The sequence below is a fragment of the Papio anubis genome, chromosome 16 (genome assembly GCF_008728515.1).
Source record: "Papio anubis isolate 15944 chromosome 16, Panubis1.0, whole genome shotgun sequence".
Taxonomy (NCBI): domain Eukaryota; kingdom Metazoa; phylum Chordata; class Mammalia; order Primates; family Cercopithecidae; genus Papio; species Papio anubis.
Window position 1 is genome coordinate 55,055,528 of NC_044991.1, and position 14,822 is coordinate 55,070,349.

Sequence of the window (14,822 nt, forward strand, 5' to 3'; positions counted from 1 at the left end):
AATATCAAAGAGCTCTCCACTTTTCAGGATAGAAGCAAACTGTTCCTATTACTCAGAAAAACCACTGCTGTAATGTTGCAAGAATTAGTACGTGTCGGCCGGGCGCGGTGGCTCAAGCCTGTAATCCCAGCACTTTGGGAGGCCGAGACGGGTGGATCACGAGGTCAGGAGATCGAGACCATCCTGGATAACAGGATGAAACCCCGTCTCTACTAAAAGATACAAAAAACTAGCCGGGCGTGGTGGCGGGCGCCTGTAGTCCCAGCTACTCCGGAGGCTGAGGCAGGAGAATGGCGTGGACCCGGGAGGCGGAGCTTGCAGTGAGCCGAGATCTGGCCACTGCACTCCAGCCTGGGTGACAGAGCTAGACTCCGTCTCAAAAAAAAAAAAAAAAAAAAAAAAGAATTAGTACGTGTCTTGTCTGCTATAGTCTTCCTAAGGTGGGAAAAAACCACAAGCATCTCCTTTCCAGCCCTGACCTCTCCACCTCTTCCTCACCCCCTTCCACCTCCAGAAGACACACCTTCTTTTGCTGGCATTCTGGCCTTCTTTGCCTCAGAGGATGCCCTTGCCAAGTTTTAGCTGTATTGCCTGGTGGATGTGAAACCACTCTTAACATAAACTCCTCAGCTGGTCCTTGGCAAGGGCTTTGCCTCAACTTCTCAGATTTAGTGGGTGTTTCAGATGTTAATTTAGTGTTAGTTATATATGCAAAATCCCAGGCCCCACTGCAAGAGAGGGAGAAGGTGGCTTGGAATCTACGTTTTACAGAGGGCCTCATGTCAAAATCTGGCACAATCTCAGCCTCATATGAATAATGCAGGAATGGATTATTATATATTGAATCAAAAGGAATTCGTGTGTCTGTATTGATATTAACACCAAAAATTTTGGCCAGATGTGGTGGCTCACACCTGTAATCACAGCACTTTGGGAGGCCAAAGCAGGAGTATCATTTGAGCCCGTGAGTTCAAGGTTATAGTGAGCTATGATTATGTCACTGTACTTCAACCTAGGTAACAGAGAGAGACTGTGTCTCAAAACAACCACCACCACAATAAATAAAACAACCAAAAATTGTATTTTATTTTATTATTATTTTTCTTAATAGAGACAAGGTCCTGCTATGTTACCCAGGATGGTCTCGAACTTATGGGCTCAAGCAATCCTCCCACCTCAGCCTCCCAAAATGTTGGGATTACAGGCGTGAGCCACTGCACCCAGCCAACACCAAAAATTTTAAAGGGGGTAGAAAAGAGGGCCAGGCTAGGTGGCTCACACCCATAATCCCAGCACTTTGGGAGGCTGAGGTGGGTGGATCACTTGAGGTCAGGAGTTTGAGACCAGCTTGGCCAACATGGCGAAAACCCATCTCTACTAAAATTACAAAAATTAGCCGGGCGTCCTGATGCCCATCTGTAATCACAGATACTTTGGGGGGCTGAGGCAGGAGAATTGCTTGAATCTGGAAGTCAGAGGTTGCAGTGAACCGAGATGGCACTACTGCACTCAGAGTGAGACTCCATCTCAAAAAAGAAAATAAAAGAAAGCTCTTCCTCATAAAAGAATGCCAAATTGTGAATGTAGATGGAATGATAGAAATGGAAAAATCATCATTTTATGACCAGTCCATTCATAATTGATTTGGGCAGGCATCATCAGTGGAATGTAAAACCATTAGGATGAAAGGGGTTGGGAAAAATGATATTCATAAGGTTTGAGAGTATCACCCTACAGGCTATTTAGTAATTGCAAAAGGGAAAAGATATCTTTACCATGGAGAGAGCTGAAGGTCACCACCTTGACCATCAGATTACACTTAGCATCACCATCAATGTGACAAATTGGTGTGATGCACTGAGAAGACACAACGTCACTTAATGTTTCTACCAATAACCGGAACCCAGATTTATTTTTAAGAAAATCAGGTTGGCCAGGTGCGGTGCCTTATGCCTGTCATCCCAGCACTTTGGGAGGTCAGGAGTTCGAGACCACCGTGGCCAACATAGTGAAAACCTGTCTCTACTAAAAATACAAAAATTAGCCAGGCATGGTGGCGCATACCTGTAATCCCAGCTACTCAGGGGGCTGAGGCAGGAGAACCGCTTGAACCCATGAGGCAGAGGTTGCAGTGAGCCGAGGTTGCACCACTGCACTCCAGTCTAGGCCACAGAGTGAGACTCCGTCTCAAAAAAAAAAAAAAGAAAAGAAAAAGAAAATCAGGTCGTTATGATGTCATCTTGATTTTAAATACAAAGGCTTAGTCGGTGCACCTGATCAACACTGAACTTTCAGTTCCCTTCTACCACAGCCTCCCACATGTTCTAGAAGTGTCTAAGGGAGACTGTTGTGCAGTCCCTCTCAGAATCTTCCATTCTCCGTCTGGAAATGTCACCTGCCAGGCCTCTGTTGTATGAAAAGAGTTAGCATGGCCTCTTACGTTTTTGAAAAGTGCTTCCAATGCCAAGGTTACTCTATGCTGAAATATGCCTTGAAGCCACTTTCTTACATTACGATCTCAAAGGGACCACTTTAGACTTCCAGCATCTCACCAAGATTTTTATGTGACCACCATCCAGTTTATGTCATTAGTCTCTCTCTCCTTAGGACTGAGACGGGGGTCCAGGGTGGCTTGCAGGGGAAAGTGGCTTAGTATTGTCCTGCTGGTCTTTGTTGGGAACAGGCCCCCCAAAATCTGGTTATAAACTGGCCCCAAAACTGGTCACAAACAGAATCTCTGCAGCACTGTAACATGTTCGTAATGGCCCTAACGCCCACACTGGAAGGTTGTGGGTTTACGGGAATGAGGGCAAGGAAAACTTGGCCTGCCCAGGGCGGAAAACCGCTTAAAGGCATTCTTTTTTTTTTTTTTTTGAGACGGAGTCTCACTCTGGCTGGAGTGCAGTGGCCAGATCTCAGCTCACTGCAAGCTCCGCCTCCCGGGTTCACGCCATTCTCCGGCCTCAGCCTCCCGAGTAGCTGGGACTACAGGCGCCCGCCACCTCGCCCGGCTAGTTTTTGTATTTCTTAGTAGAGATTCTTAAGCCACAGACAATAGCATGAACGATCTGTGCCTTAAGGACATGCTCTTGCTGCAGTTAACTAGCCCAACCTATTCCTTTGATTCGGCCCATCCCTTTGTTTCCCATAAGAGATACTTTTAGTTAATTTAACATCTATAGAAACAATGCTAATGACTGGTTTGCTGTTAATAAATATGTGGGTAAATCTTTGTTCGGGGCTCTCAGCTCTGAAGGCTGTGAGACCCCTGATTTGCCACTTCACACCTCTGTATTTCTGTGTGTGTGTCTTTAATTCCTCTGGCGCTGCTGGGTTAGGGTCTGCCCGACCCAGTTGGTCTCAGCAGGTGTTGCTCTCTGGGGCATGGGATTCTTATTCCAAGCACGGGTCCAGTCATCTAGCTCACGCTGGAACTCTCATCAGCCCATTGATATCTCGGAGTTTAACACAAGGAAGTATTGCACAAGACAAGCCAGAGACCCATGGACATAATGGCTGCCAAAGTAGAGAAGGGGAGGTGACAGATTTAGGGGACAGCAGCTGCCCTCACCCTCACTGTCCTCTCTGTTCCTCCAGCAGGAGCTTCTCCTCTTTCCTTGGAAAACAGGCTTTCCTGGGGACCTCCTGCTCCCCTCAGTTATCTAGACTGTACCTCTCTTTTGTTTATACTAATGATAGCATGCTAGGTACAGTGTTCTCCATCTTGCTTTTTTCATTTAATATTTTTTTTGAGACAGGATCTTGTTCTGTCACCTGGGCTGGGGTGCAACGGCACCAACACAACTCAACTGTAGCCTCGACCTCCCAGGCTCAAGTAATTCTCTTGCCTCAACCTCCTGAGCAGCTGGGGTTATAGGCACGCAATACCATGCCTGGCTATTTTTTTTTTTTTTTTTAATTTTTTGTAGAGACGGGGTCTTGTTATGTTGATGAGGCTGGTCTCAAACTCCTGGGCTTAAGCAATCCATGCGCCTTGGCCTCCCAAAGTACTGGGATTACAGGTGTGAGCCACTACACTCAGCTCAACATTTTTTATATGTACACCTTGTTCATATCCTTTATCTTCGTCTTTTATATCGTTAAGAAAACCCTTTAACACCATTTTCGTGAGGTTTCTGGAGAGTGTAGAAATGAGTATTTTCTATCCACCACGAGGTTTTCTTGGAGTTTACAAGTATATGTTGATATCACCTGAAAATCTAGATAGTTTTGTCTCCTCTTTTCCAATTCTGTACTTCAAAGCTTTAAAAATTTAAAGGCTAGGTGTAGTGGCTCATGCCTGTAATTCCAACACTATGGGAGGATCACTTGAGCCCAGGAGGTAGAGGTTGCACTGAGCCATGATCATACCACTGCATTCCAGCCTGGATGACAGAACGACACCTTGTCTCAAAAAGCAAGCAAGCAAACAAACCAACAAAACACACTTATGGAAAAGAAGGGGGCAGAAGCCAAACTGGGAAGAGGAAGAAGTTAAACTGTGATGCAGGCCTAACAAAGCCTCAGCCGACATGGCAGGAAGTTTTGAGTGAGAATTGCCCGTTAAAGTGTCCCATGTTGACCCCAAAGAGGGAGGCTTTTATGCCTCCACCCGCCTCAGTCATTGTACACAGGCTACCATCGGAGGGACTGACCACATTCTCTGCAGCTAGGCAGCAAGTTCTTCCCTGAACGGAGATCTGGGCTGCACATCTCTATGTCTATCACAACTTATCCATTCTGTCAGGGTGGTGGGGAGGATTTGATATATTGCAGGAGATAAGCAAAGAGGAATTTTTTTTTGCAGTTTTGGACATTCACAATGGAGTTTTGTTGCAAATCAATAGGCTCCAAAGCAAGATGTTGTCAAGAGGAAAATCGTTTTCTAAATTCCTTTAGTTCTCATTTGACATATGAAGACTCTCAGGTTGGAGCATTTCTTCCACAGTGTGCTTTCAAAACCTAGGCCTAGGCCTGAGGGTATTACAGAGAAGAAAATGAGGGAGAGGTAGCAGAGAATGACCATGGAATACATGGGCCCCAGTCTCTCTGTTCTAGACTGAATCATGAAGAAGCAGAGGTAGTTTGATAATTCAACTGGGCTTCAAGGGCAGGAGGCATTTGTTCTATTCCAAATTTGGGATTCTGGAAGGAGGCCACCATACAGAATGGCCCTGCTTGAATCCAGTTAAGAGTAATGTGCAGAGTGGCTAAGCAGGGCTATAGCCTCGACTGGACTCCTGCCATGATCCTTGGTAGAGCAAATGCTGAGAGTCAGTAGGTCTGTCCTGGGGCCACAGACGGTGCTTAGTGGACTGATCACATGGACGGGAACAGAGGGGGCAGAACCAGGACTCAGAGGTGTCCACTGGGCAAACAAAAGCCAGTGAGAGGCTAAGTCATCAGACCCAGCTCAAACAGAAAAAGATGGATCTCCTCAGTGACAGACGTCAGCAAGTAGGAGCTAGACACGTAAACCCACCTCTGCTTGTTCATCCGGATACCCTCTGAAAACGGGACAAGTACAAAAACCCAAAGATCTGAGTGTTTATTTTTAAAAGACTCTATTAGTCATGCTTTTCCTGCATAACGACCTTGAAATAAAAGGACTTACAATAAGCTTTGATTCTCTACTCATAGGTTACAGGTTCAGCTGCAGCTCTCTGGCTTCAACTAGAATCAGCTAGGCTTGGATCAAGGCTGTGCGCAGGATTCAAGTCCACTCCACAAGTCTCCTCATTCTGGGACCAGCTGTGACTGTGACGTGCTCTTTATATGACAGAGGATGGGATTACAAGATCTAAACCAAACCACAAGGCGGATTTTTAGCCTCGGCTCAGATCACATCCGCTAACATTCCACGGGCCGAAGACAGTTTTAGGGCTAAGTTCAAAGTCAATGGGATGGAAATGAATAATGTATATCAGGGAGGGAGTGAAGAATTGGAAACAATAATCCAATCTACCGCAGAGACTAGGCATTATCTAAAGGACTGACCAAAGTATCGTATTAGACTACAGTCATTGGACAGGACTGAAACTTCCTTTTTTTCCCCTGCTACCCAGTAACTGGGGGCTTGTCTTGGGTCATGTTCTCTAGAAGCAGAGCCCAAGATGGGGACTCTTGTGCACATAATTTATGAAGAGTGTGTTCTCAAGAGGAACATGTCAAGAAGTGAGACAAGTATAGAAAATAGGAAGGAAAGGAGCAGGAATGAATCATATATATCAGGGAGGGAGTGAAGAGTATAGTTTCAGCTGGAATCTAGTCTGATCACACAGGAAATTGGAATAAGAATTGTACACTAGAGTTGTCCCACTTGAGTCGAGAGCTGGGCTTTTTGACCTTGTGTTGGTAAGTCGTTGGCTGTCTTCCTCTCCCACAGAACAGGTATAACCTCCCTGACATTTCTTGGTAAGGTGACAGACAGCTGTAGACCAAGAACAGTTCTCTGGAGAAAGGGGAAGCTGTGATTTGAGTGTAACTAAAATTCACCACAGCTGGGTGTTGTCACACTGGCTGGTTAAGGCCATCTGGACAGGATGGCCTTAACATCAACAGACCAGTACCAGTCTGTGGCCTGTTAGGAAACGGCCCACACAGCAGGAGGTGAGTGTCAGGCGAGCCAGCATTACCACCCGAGCTCTACCTCCTGTTGGCAGCATAGATTCTCATAGGAGAGCAAACCCTATTGGGAACTGCACATGAGAGAGATCTAGGTTGCATGCTCTTTATGAGAATCTGATACCTGATGATCTGTCACTGTCTCCCATCACCCCCAGATGGGATCATCTAGTTGCAGGAAAACAAGCTCAGGCTCCCACTGATTCTACATTATGATGGGTTGTATACTTATTTCATTATATATTGCAATGTAATAATAATAGAAATAAAGTGGCCAATAAATGTAATGTCTTTGGATCATCCTAAAACCATGCCCCCACCCTGGTCTATGGAAAAACTGTCCTCCAGGAAACCGGTCCCTGGTGCCAAAAAGGTTAGGGACCTCTGTGCTATATATATGGCTCGTGAAAGACCAGACCAAAATTAAAGTACACACCCACAGCAAATACTGCTATTTATTTCTTAATATCAATTCTCTCCTACTTTTTTTTTTAAATTTGTTTTTTGAGAAGGAGTCTTGCTCTGTCACCCAGGCTGGTATGCAGTGATGCTATCTCCACTCACTACAACCTCCACCTCCCAGGTTCAAGCGATTTTCCTGCCTCAGCCTCCCAAGTAGCTGGAATTACAGGCGCCTACCACCACACCCAGCTAATTTTTGTATTTTTAGTAGAGATGGGGTTTTGCCATGTTGGCCAGGTTGGTCACAAACTCCTCGAGTGATCCGCCCATCTCTGCCTTCCAAAGTGCAGAGATTACAGGCGCCCGCCACCACACCTCGCTAATTTTTGTATTGTTAGTAGAGATGGGGGTTTTGCCACGTTGGCCAGGCTGGTCTCGAACTCCTGACCTCGAGTGATCCACCTGTCTCAGCATCCCAAAGTGCCGGGATTACAGGCTTGAGCCACTGCACCCGGTGAATTCTCTCCTACTTCTTGTACCCAGAATAAAAACGAACAAGATAGTTTAGCTGTCCAGAATCAAAACTACCTTTCTCGGACTCCCTTCTAACTAAGCAGGGCCATACATTTAGGTTCTAGATGCCAGATGAAGGCAGACATATCACATGGAAGCTTCCGGGAACCTTCCTTAAGAGACAGCTGGTGTTACTCTTTGCCCTTTCTTTTCCCTTTCCTTCATCCTGCCGGCTTGAATGCATGTGTGATGGCTGGAGCGGGAACAGAACCGTCAGGTGATCTGGAGAGTGAAGGCCAAAAGGGCCACAGTTCAAAGGGGGTCTGGTTCTGAGATCAGTGTGAACCCCAGTCTCCATGCCTTCAACATGGAAAGTTATATCTTCTACCTGTGTCAAATTACTGTTAATTAACTCTTACAAGGTAAAACTTATTCACAGAATAATGTAATCCTAACCAATCCAACATTTAAGACAGATTGTAAATGAGTTTAAGAACCTGCTGCATATATTTTACCAAAACACCCTCTTGCAAAATTGTACCCATTTATACTCCATTTAGCAGATATCAGTGTTCATTTCTCCACATTAGTTATTATTATTTTTGGGTTGGGCCAATTTTTTTTTTTTTTTTTTTGTGAGATGGAGTCTCACTCTGTTGCCCAGGTTAGAGTGCTGTGGCGTGATCTCGGCTCACTGCAACCTCCGCCTCCTGGTTTCAAGCAGTTCTCCTGCCTCAGCCTTCTAAGTAGCTGGGACTACAGGCACGAGTCCCCATGCCCAGGTAATTTTTTTTTTTTTTTTTTTTTTTGTATTTTTAGTACAGACAGGGTTTCACCTTTTGGCCAGGCTGGTGTTGAACTCCTGACCTCAGGTGATCCACCCGCCTCAGCCAAAATGCTGGGATTAGAGGCGTAAGCCACCGCGCCCAGGCTGGTTGGGTCAACTTAATAAGTAAAAAGGCACTTCACTGCTGTTTCCATTTTCTTTCTCCTGGTGTCTACTCAGGTTGAATGTATTTTCCTGTCTTCCTGAGCCATCTGTATTTCTTCCTCTACAAATCTGTTAGGGAAACAGGAGCATAGGGGAGCCAGGGTGACACCGTTTAAAAATCAACTCCATCTTAAAACTAGCAAGGAATGGCTGTAATCCCAGCACTTTGGGAGGCTGAGGCGGGCGGATCACCTGAAGTCAGTTGTTCAACATCAGCCTGGCCGGCATGATGAAGCCCCTTCTCTACTAGCCAGACGCGGCGGCGCATGCCCATAATCGCAGTTACTTGTGACCAGCCTGGCTAACATGGCAAAACCCCATCTCTACTGAAAATACAAACATTAGCCGGGTGTGGTGGTAGGCACCCAGCCGGTGGTCATAAGATGTTTACAGTTGAGGAAACAGCTTAAAAATGCTTTAAAATGGGCTGGGTAAAGTGGCTCACACCTGTAATCCCAGCACTTTGGGAGGCCAGGGTGGGCAGATCACAAGCTCAATAGATCGAGACCATCCTGTGCAACATAGTGAAACACCGTCTCTACTAAAAATACAAAAATTAGCTGGGCGTGGTGGCGTGTGCCTATAGTCCCAGCTACTCAGGAGGCTGAGGCAGGAGAATCGCTTGAACCCAGGAGGCATAGGTTGCAGTGAGCTGAGATTGCACTACTGCACTCCAGCCTGCTGACAAAGCGAGACTCCGTCTCAAAAAAGAAAAAAAATGCTTTAAAACTCCTACAACTGCAGAATGTACACATGTCCCAATATCACATAACAATATATATTTTTAAGGTGATGCACTAAAATGCCAAGGACAGTCTTCTTTAAATCAGCAAAGTACTAAATTTTGTCATGCTGTCAGCCCACCTGCATGTAACCATAATTTAGTTTACCTTTTACATAGACAAGACTCCTATATAAGAAGAGTTTAAAAGAAAGCGCGTTCCTCCTTTTTCCTGAGAATTCCCAGTTCTGTAACAGAGTAGCTTTTAACAAATGATCTTTTCTGACGATCCTCTACAACTCACCCTGAATTCTTTCCTGCGAGAGAGCCAAGAACCCTCTCTTGGGGTCTGAATCAAGACCCTTTTTCTAGCAATAAATCAGCTTTTTGTATCATTTGGCCATTTTTGATGGGGGTATTTATATTTTTGTAGTGATTCAGAAGTACTTCTTTATTTGAAAAGGTTTAAATATGCTGATAAGAAAAAAGGTGAAATAACAAACACTTAGATACTAATCATCCAAATGAACAAATGTTGATATTTTTGTCATATTTGTATCAAACCTGTTTTTAAAGAAATAAAAATTGAGGACAGACATGGTGGCTCACGTCTATAATCCCAGCATGTTGGGAGGCTGATGTGGGAGGACTGCTGGAGCCCAGGAGTTCAAGACCAGCCTGGGCAACATAGCAAGACTCCATCTCTACAAAAATTTAAAAAACTAGCCAGGTGTGGTGGTGCACACATGTAGTCCCAGCTACTTGGAAGGCTGAGGTGAGAGGATTGCTTGAGCCTGGGAGGTTGCAGCTTCGGTGAGCTATGATTATACCACTGCACTCCAGCCTGGGCAACAGAGTAAGACCCTGTCTCTTAAAAAAAATTAATAAATAAAATTTAAATAATAAAAAATTGCAGATGAAGATGTACTTATTGAGTTCACCTTCCCAGTCTGAACAACCACTCATGGTTTTTATACCTTTGGTATGTACATAGTATTGTTTTGGTTATGTTTATTTTAATTTATATTAATGGTGTCATATTATAAATATTCTTTTGTAGTTCATTAAACCCTGTGTTTCTAAGATTCAACCATATTCATTCATTTTAATTGTATAATATTACATTATATAACTCTTCCATGTTTGATTTATGTTTCACATTTGAGACCCCCTTGATGGATATTAAATCCCCCCCCGCCCAGTTTCACTATTACAAAGAACGTGGATAAACATCTTTGGTTTTACTTCACATGTTCCCATATGCAAGAGCTTCTTTTTTTTTTTTTTTTTTTTTTTTTGAGACAGCATCTCAATCTGTTGCCCAGGCTAGAGTGCAGTGGCATAATCGCGGATCACTGCAGCTTCGAACTCCTAGGCTCCGATTATCCTCCTGAGCACCTGGGACCACAGGCACATGCCACCACGCCAAGTTAATTTAGTATTTTTTTGCAGAGATAAGGTGTCATGATGTTGCCCAGGCTGGTCTCAGACTCCTGACTTCAAGCAATCTGCCCGCCTTGGCCTCCCAAAAGTGCTGGGGTTACAAGCATGAGCCACCACGCCCAGCCGAGAGTTTCTTTGGAAATGGAATTTCTGGGTTTTAGGGACATATATGCATCTTTTTTATATTTTTTGAGACAGGGTCTTGCTATGTTTCCCAGGCTGCTCTCTAGCAGCTCTCTAACTCTGGGCTCAAGCAATCCTCCTGCTTCATGATCCCAAAATGCTGGGATTACGGGCATGAGCCACCACATCCAGCCAATGTGTCTTCTACTTCAGATATTATAAAATTGCTGTCCAAAGTGGTTATACCAATTCATACTTCCCATAGAAGTGTATGGAAGTTCCCATTCCACATCCTGGCAATATTAAATAATATCAAGCTTCAAATTCTTTTCTCAAATTAATGGGTATAATGGTATCTCTTTTTTTTTTTAGTTTTGTTTTTTGAGACAAAGTCTCGCTCTGTCACCCAGGCTGGAGTGCAGTGGCTCAATCTCAGCTCATTGCAACCTCTGCCTCCCGGATTCAAGCGATTCCCCTGCCTCAGCCTCCCAAGTAGCTGGGATTACAGGCATGCGCCACTACACTCAGCTAATTTTGTATTTTTAGTAGAGACAGGGTTTCACCACGTTGGTCAGGCTGGTCCCGAACTCCTGACCTCGTGATCCGCCCGCCTTAACCTCCCAAAGTGCTGGGATTACAGGCACAAGCCACTGCGCCAGGCCAACATCTCATTGTTTTAACTTTTCTTTTCCCTCATTGTTAATGATATTGAGCATATTTACATACCTTGAGTTTATTCATCTGTGAATTGCCTATTCTAATTCATTTTTAAATGAATTTTATTGTGTATATTTAAGATGTCCAGTGTAATGTTATGAGATACCTGTATATATATATAATAAAATATTTATCATAGCGAAACAAATTAACATAGCCATCATCTCACATAGTTACCCATTTTTCCCACAGTGGCAACAGCAACTATACTCTACATATTTAGCAAAAATTCTGATACAATGGACTATTAACTATAGTCCTCAGCTGGGCACAAATGCTCATGCCTGTAAACCTAGCACTTTGGGAGGCCAAGCGGGGAGACTCGCTTAAGCCCAGAATTTCAAGACCAGCCTGGGCAACGTGGTGAAACCCTGTTTCTACTAAAAATACAAAAATTAACTGGGCATAGTGGTGCACACCTGTGGTCCCAGCTACTTGGGAGGCTGAAGCAGGAGGATTGCTTGAACCCTGGAGACAGAGGTTGCAGTGCTGAGATTGCTTCATTGCACTCCAGTGTGCGTGACAGAGCGAGAACTCTGTCTCAAAAAACCCCCAAAACCAAAAAACTATATTCCTTATGGAATCACACATTGGACCTTGAAATTTGTTCATTTTACATATTTGCTACTCTGGATCCTTTGACATCTCTCTCAATTTCTTCCTCATCACCCTATCCCTGGTAGCCACTTTTTTTTTTTTTTTTTTTTTTTTTTTTTTTTGAGGCGGGTCTCGCTCTGCGCCCAGGCTGGAGTACAGTGGCCAGATCTCGGCTCACCGCAGCTCCGCCTCCCGGGTTCACGCCGTCTGCCTCCAGCTTCCAGTATGGGACTGGCGCTCCCTTCATCTCGCCCGGCTAGTTTGTATTTTTTTAGTAGAAACGGGGAGTTTCACCCGTCGATGCACTCAGGGTCTTGATCTCCCAACCTCGTGATCACCGTCTCGGCCTCCCAAAGTGCTGGGATTACAGGCTTGAGCCACCTTCCCGGCCAACCCTTTATTCTCTATCTCACCAGCATATTTGACTTTTTTTTTTTTTTTTCGCGGGGCAGGTTTTGGCTCTTGTCGCCCAGGCTGGAGATGCAATGGCGTGATTTCGGCTCACCTGAGCCTCCCAGGTTCCAGCTGATTCTCCTGCCTCAACCCCTCCCAGGTAGCTGGGATTACAGGTGCCCACCACCACACCCAGCTAATTTTTTATTTTCCAGTAGAGAGGGTTTCACCATGTTGGCCAGGCTGGTCTCCTGGCAATATTAAATAATATCAAGCTTAAAATTCTTTTTTTTTTTTTTTTTTTTTTTTTGAGATGGAGTCTCACTCTGTTGCCCAGGCTGGAGTACAGTGGCCGGATCCCAGCTCACTGCAAGCTCCGCCTCCTGGGTTTACGCCATTCTCCTGCCTCAGCCTCCCGAGTAGCTGGAACTACAGGCACCCGCCACCACGCCTGGCTGGTTTTTTGTATTTTTTAGTAGAGATGGGGTTTCACCGTGTTAGCCAGGATGGTCTCGATCTCCTGACCTCGTGATCCGCCTGTCTCAGCCTCCCAAAGTGCTGGGATTACAGGCTTGAGCCATGGCGCCCGGCCTCAAGCTTAAAATTCTCTTCTCAAATTAATGGGTATAATGGTATCTCTTTTTTATTTATTTATTTGTTTTGAGACAAAGTCTTGCTCTGTTGCCCAGGCTGGAGTGCAGTGGCACGATCTCGGCTCACTGTAACCTCCACCTCCTGGGTTCAAGTGATTCTCGTGCCTCAGCCTCCTGAGTAGGTGGGATTACAGGTGCCTGCCACCACGCCCAGCTAGTTTTTTTATTTTTGGTAGAGACGGGGTTTCACCAGGTTGGCCAGGCTGGTCTCGAACTCCTGACCTCAGGTGATCCACCTGCCTCCACGAAGTGCTGGGATTACAGGTGTGAGCTACCGCACCCGGCCTATAGCAAATCTTAATTGCTAATGGCTTTGTAGTAAATCCTGTTATCTGATAGGGCAAGTTCTCTCTCCTTGTTCATCTTTTTCACAAATTACTTTGCTATGAATGACTTTAGGGAGCAGGGATTTTTTTTTTCTTTCTTTCTTTTTTTTGAGACGGAGTTTTGCTCTGTGGCCCGGGCTGGAGTGCAATGGCACGATCTCGGCTCACCGCAACCTCTGCCTTTGGGGTTGAAGCGATTCTGCTGCTTCAGCCTCCCGAGTAACTGGGATTACAGGCATGCGCCACCATGCCCAGCTTATTTTGTATTTTTGGAAGAGACAGGGTTTCTCCGTGTTGGTCAGGCTGGTGTCAAACTCCCGACCTCAGGTGGTCCGCCCACCTCAGCCGCCCAAAGTGCTGGGATTACAGGCATGAGCCACCATGCCCTGCCAGGGAGCAGTTTTTAAAGTTCCTTTAAAAATATTCTGTTGGGATTTTGTTAGAAATTGCATTTAACTCAGAGTAACTTGGAAAGAATCGACATCGTAATGAGCATTCTAATAACCATGGTGTATATCACTTCTTATTCTATCTGTTTTAGTTCATAGTCCCCCTCCTCCTGCTGCTCCATAGTGGACCTAAGGTAAGGATTTGAGTGCAAGTACCTTGTGTGGGAGGTAATCCCAGGAAAACCAGCAGGAGACTGGGAAAGAGATTTAAGGAGGGGAAAGCAGTCGATTGCACATTATCAAGCAAATGGGCAAATGGAGCTTAACCCTGCTGGGAAACCCTTAGAATAGCTACAGAATGTGTGTCTCAGAGTTATCCTACCTGACAAGTGAGAAGCTGGGGTATTTACACAATTTCCTTCAGTCATTGACTGAGAGCTCCTAGAAGGCATTAATTCTCCAGCTCTTCCAGCCTCCTGACCCAGCATGCAAGGAAATGGTAAGTGCCAAGGAGCACTAACAGTGTGTGCTAAGCTACCAAACAGTCTTAAAACATATATATGTAATATATATAAGTATATATTTATATAAAATAATAAATATATAGTATATATTAATACATAATTATATAAAATGTATTATATGTGAAATATATTTTAGGGAAACAAATTATATAAAAATATATTAATAATGTATTAAAATATATGTTATATATACGACATGTTATATATAACATATACAATATTATATATGTTTAATATATTATACATTTTTAATATATAATACATTTTACTATCTATTATATATACATGGAGTACAAGTGCAGCTTTCTTACATGCATATCTTGCATAGCGGTGAAGTCTCAGCTCTTAGTGTACCCATCGTCTGAATAGTGAATATTGTACCCAGTAGGTAATTTTTCAGTCCTCA